Here is a 5,594-nt window from a genome sequence, read left to right as displayed (position 1 = left end):
GAACAAACAAAGTCTCGTCTACCGCTGGGGTGAGCCTAAATTCACGCAATCACGTAGGAACCCTGTTTTGCGTTATCTCCTAACACTGAGAACACGCAAATCCTCTTACCTAGCAATTCTCCTCCTAGCACACATGTGTTTAGGTGCTCACTCAAAAAAAAACATATACAGAAGTTTCTGGCAGTCAGAGTTAAAAACTCAAAGTGTTCATCTTTCGTAAACGAGACAGATGCACTGTGAGTTGTGATTCATACCACAGACAAATAGCATTGAAAAAATAGACAGTTCCTACCAACATAATGTAGGCAAAAGCAGCAGACATTAAATATATGTGGCATGATTTCATTCATATAAACTTCATGAATTTGCATGTCATCCTTGTGCAAGGGCCGTGCTAATCTTCACTATATAAACTTCAAAACTAGGCAAAACCAATCAATGGCGGCAGAAGTCAGGACAATGGTTTGGTTACCTTTGGGGGGGAAATAGTAGCAGTGATTAAAAATGAAGCCAGTGAGATTGGGTGGAGAAAGCAGAGTCAACAGATGGAGAAAGGCCAGCTCCTGGGGATATCGCTGAAACCCTTCACACAAGCACACCTGACGCTACTTCCCTCTGCTGCTGGACCTCTCGATTCCCTGAGACTTTAGTTTCCGATGAGCTGTCTTTTGCACCAGCCTTGACCTCTGCCTGGAACCCAGCTCCTGCTAGAAATGGAAACCTGGAAAGATGGGTTTCTCTCCATGTATGAAGGTGAGAACAGAGTGATCAACAGATCACAATAGAGAGAGGATTTTCAATCCAGCTGTGGGAAGGTTCTATGGGCCTTAGTTTCCTTTTCTTTGAAAGCAGAAGCTTGGGTAGGGATGGATCTAGTTTATGACGGGACTGGATTCGGTGTGGCTGTAGTAAGCTAGTGCTTTCTCCATCCATACCTCCAAACCTGCTCCATATCTCACTTCCTTGTTCTAGAAGCCCCTGGACGTTATGTCTGATAGATAAGAGTACACTTATTCCCCAGTCTTATGCAGTTCATCGGCCACCCTTTTTTTGGGGGGGGTGGTCACAGAAATAATTTTAAAAATACTCCTGCTGGAAAATTCCAATCCAAACTAATATGAAAACACCGATCATACATAGCTACATCACAACATCTGCTCTTGTGTAATGGGTTGAATTATGTTTCCCCCAAAAGAGATATGTGGAAGTCCCAACGCTCAACATTTCAGAACGCAGCATTATTTGGAAAGTGTTTTAGATGTCATTAGTTAAGATGACGTCCTGCCGAAGGACGGTGGGCCCTTGATCCGATGTGACTGTGTCCTTATAAGAAGACTACGGGAAGACACAGGAAGACGATGCCAGGAGACAGAGACAGAGATGTGTCTACAAGCCAAGAAATGCCAAGGATCGTGGGCGACACCAGACGCTAAGACAAAGAAGAGAACTGATTCTCCCCTGGAGCCTTGGAGAGCGCACGGCCTGCCCACTTCAGACTTCCGGCCTCCAGAATTGTGAGACAAGGAATTGTTGTTTTATTTTTTTTTTAAGATTTTATTTATTTATTCGACAGAGATAGAGACAGCCAGCGAGAGAGGGAACACAAGCAGGGGGAGTGGGAGAGGAAGAAGCAGGCTCATAGCGGAAGAGCCTGATGTGGGGCTCGATCCCATAACACCGGGATCACGCCCTGAGCCGAAGGCAGATGCTTAACCGCTGTGCCACCCAAGCGCCCCAGGAATTGTTGTTTTAAACACCACGCCCCCCCCCACCCCGTTGGTGGCGCTTGTGAGAGCAGCCCTGGGAAACGAATGCACCTCCCACCGCTCAGGCCTATTCTGCCTGCTCAGACCCACAGCACGAAAGGGGAACGAGCATTTACACATCAAAGTGGTCACCGTGTGGACGCTGGAGCTTTCACTGTTCCCCTTTTCACAGGACGCTGCCCTGTCTCCAGCGTACTCCTGCTCTCCTGCCCAGGCAGTCAGGCCCCTGGTCTCCCCACCGGCAAGAGCACTGCCAGGGACCTGGGCCGCAACCGCACAGCAGCTGAGAGATCTGGGGCTGCGGGAGCGGTCAGGTACTTGGTTCATTCTCCTGTGCCTCGGCTCCTGTATGTGAAAGTGAGTTCCAAAGCATGGATGGGGTCAGAGGGTCACACAGACAAGAGAAGGTGACCGTAGTGCTTACACAGCATGACATGAAGGACTCAAAAGCTCTTCGTCCAACCTGGCACTGTTTTCCTCGAAGGCCTGACATGCCACCACTGGGTGAAAGGGTTACAGGTCCCGGGTGTAATGGGCATGGCGGGGGGCATCTTATTAGATGACCCAGATGAGGGACTGGTTGGCGTGTTATTTTTTAATGGGGTGGGATTCCTACGAGTAGCCTTGGCTGGGGGACCCCAAGACGACCGCAGGAGAAGGGGAGAAGACACGGGAGCAGGCGGCAGCTTTGGTGGTAAGAAGAATGATCGAGCAAAAGGAATCTAGAGAATCGCAATGCTGGCAGGGATCTCCCCGCAGATTAAGCTGGAGAACTTCACTTTCAGGTGAAAGTAAGAAGCAGGGAGGCCTGCTTCTTTGGAATCTGCCAAATATGCTCAGGGTGGGGGCAAGGAGGCTTCGATTTAACTCGAAACACATTTCTTGAGCTCCTCAGGAGCTCAAGATACTACACTGAGGTTTAGCTACTAAAGGATGATCCTAAAGGATGAGCAGATATAGCCCCTGACCTTGAGATGACCCTGTCCATGCAGCAGGGGAGCGTGAGTCATATTTCTAACTCAGGATGTGAGGCAGAGTGAGCGAAGCACACTGAGAAGTCTAGACAAGAACTAATGCTTACACTGAGTGCTCAGCACGCACCAGGCATGAGGCTAAGCAGTTTATGGCTACTCATTCCCTTTACCCTCACCACCACCCCCTTGTGCTATTATGATCCTCATTTTACAATGGAGACCAGAGAGGTGAAGTTACCTGCCCAAGGAGCACAGCCAGCAGGCAGTTGGAAGAGTTCCAATGGCAGAGAATGTCCCCTAAAATGCACGTTGAGGCAAGAGTAGGTCACACGGGCCCTCCACACCATGCACGAGGGAGGGCCTCCCTCTCCACGACGGGGACCCTCAGTGTCACCTGGCATTTAAACACAGCCTGCCTTAGAGGAAACCAATAAATAAATGATCAATTGCCCAAGTGCCTTCTATCTCCCAGGCCCTGAGTCCACAGGGCGGAGAAAGCAAAAGCCCTGGGGCCCTAAGGGAGCCTGTGGTCCTTCTTCCAAGACAAAGAAAGCTGAGAGGTCAACAGGGACAATGTGAAGAACGAATCAGTGAAGCTGCCGATCTGACTTCAAGCAGTACCGGCAGCATCAGAAAATTGTTAGTGTCTGCTACCCCTGACCCTTCTTCCAGGGTTAACCCTTCCAGGCAAGTGTTACACTAAGAACCCTTTTATGTTAGAGGATTTTGGGGGGTGTGCAGTGAAAACAAAGGCAGCATCACCCGATGTTAAAAGCGTGGGTCCAACGTTGTGACCCAAGGCATCGAGAAGGGCGTTGTGAGGCTAAATGGCCGGAAGGAAGACAGAAAACCGGAGAATGTGACTCCCCTTTGGCGCCATTTGGTCCACAACCAGCTCGCGTTTGGAGGAGGGGAAGGGAACTGTCAGTTCCTTCTTTTTCCTACTGGGTCGAGGGCCCAGTACCACCACAGGGCTGACTTTAGCTCCAGCTCTTTATTTAGTAAAACGAAAACTCCATGAACATTCTGGCACTAGGAGGCATGAGTTGGCTCCTCCGAACGGAGACCTCTGCTATTTAGGGACTCTACAAAACAGAAAAATGTGTATTACCAAATAACTATTTAGAGAAAATATTGAAAAAAAGATGGAGAGAGAACTGTTTGTTTTAATATGGTCTGTTTACAATGCATTATTACTGGACTGCAGAGTGTGTGCTAAGGGAACAAAAATGCATTTGCATTTTTTCAGGGTCAAAATAGCCATGTTCAGACAGCACACAGCAATCTCTCTTACAGTTATTTTTCTTCTCTTTTTCTGGCATTTGATAGATTCTAGAAGTTCATCTAACTTGACCTTTGCTAAACTGCCCTTATTGCTGCGAAAATATATTCTCCCTCAAACGAGGCCTCCTTCTCGAGTAAGGAGTCAGTTTCTCGAAGCCAATGGTCCTCAAACTTTAATCTGCACCAGAAATTCCCAGAGGGTTTGTGAAAGCACACATGGAGGCCCACCCTTAGATTTTCTGATTTTGTAGGTCTGGGGTGGGGCCCAAACATTTCCTTTCTTCCAAGTTCCCAGGTGATACTGATGCTGGTGGTCCGAGCACCACACTCTGAGACCAGCTGGTCTATGTGCACAGCAGGAGTGTGTCATCATGGACATGCTGAGATGACCCAGGGAGGAGAGTGAGCAGGCTATGTCACTGTCCCTGGCACACAGGGCCCTTCCTTCTCCTCTCTGTGATAACAGGGTCTGAGACAGCTCTCTGGTGCCCATGAAAGGACAACCAAGACAGCCAGGAAGACAGAACCAAGTCAGAGATGAAGAGAATCTGATTGTGCTGGCAATGTTGGCACCCCTGCATCCAGCTGAACCCCCGCCTTACCAATTACGTAAGTCAGTGGATTTGGTTTTTTGCTCAAGTAGGCTGGGTTATTTATCCTTTGCAAGAAAAGAATCCTGAATCGGTCATCTACTCTCTGGATGTTTATAGCACGGGGTCCTTCCACTTCTTTCGTTCTCCGATCCCTCACTGTTGCCAAGGGAGGGTCTCTGGCACAAGTAAGTCATGCTCCCGTGTCTACTATCCATTCACCTAGTTTCTTTTCTCAGTAATTAACCCAACTCAGGAACGTCTCCCACACACAGTCACGCTACCCAACCCTGAACTTCACTCTTCTGGCTGTAAGCATCTACACGTTTGTACCCTTCTCTGCTTCACTCCCTGGATGACTCACACTCTGAAGCACAGCCCCGTGCAAGTCTACGTCACAGGCAGGAACACTGACTACCACCTTATTCCGATAAAGTGGAAGGGCTCTAAATACGACGCTTTGCATTCTTGATGCAATCTATTTGGTCAAAAACACTGATAAGGTTAGCTTGTGAGCACCTCTGAGGCTGCTGTCATTGCAAAGTCTTATGACTGCTCCAGAGACCCTTTTAGCCAAACCCTACTGCTAAGAACAACCTGGCACATCCTAGAATTTGGGATGATTACCCTAGCAATCATACCACATGAGTAGGTGTCCACGAATGTGGAAGATCCCAAGCACAGTATGTCGTATCCTGGAGGGACTCAAGGAACACGAAATCTGTCATTTAATCATTAAATAAGCATGTCCTTAGTGTACACAAAATACATGGAATTCTAAATACACGGTGGCATAAAAAAACAAATATCGTCCTTATCTTTTTTAAGCTTTTTAAAAAGATCTTATTTGTTTGACAGAGAGAGCACAAGTAGGCAGAGCAGTAGGCAGAGGGAGAGGGAGCAGGACCCTGGGACCATGACCTGAGCCAAAGGCAGACATTCAACTGACTGAGCCACCCAGGCGCCCCTAAATATCATCC

The 5,594-nt window shown here is 48.2% G+C and overlaps 1 non-coding gene across 1 annotated transcript; it reads right to left on the bottom strand.

The window, feature by feature from the left end:
- Positions 1-341: 341 nt before the first annotated feature.
- Positions 342-446, bottom strand: LOC121102667. Its single transcript, XR_005834782.1, has one exon. It is a non-coding gene; the product is annotated as a U6 spliceosomal RNA (small nuclear RNA).
- Between the last annotated feature and the right edge of the window lie 5,148 nt (positions 447-5,594).

The sequence above is a fragment of the Ursus maritimus genome, unplaced genomic scaffold (assembly GCF_017311325.1).
Source record: "Ursus maritimus isolate PB19 unplaced genomic scaffold, ASM1731132v1 scaffold_14, whole genome shotgun sequence".
In the NCBI taxonomy this organism is placed as follows: domain Eukaryota; kingdom Metazoa; phylum Chordata; class Mammalia; order Carnivora; family Ursidae; genus Ursus; species Ursus maritimus.
Note: the sequence above shows the minus strand (reverse complement) of the source record. Positions and strands in the feature narration are given on the sequence as shown.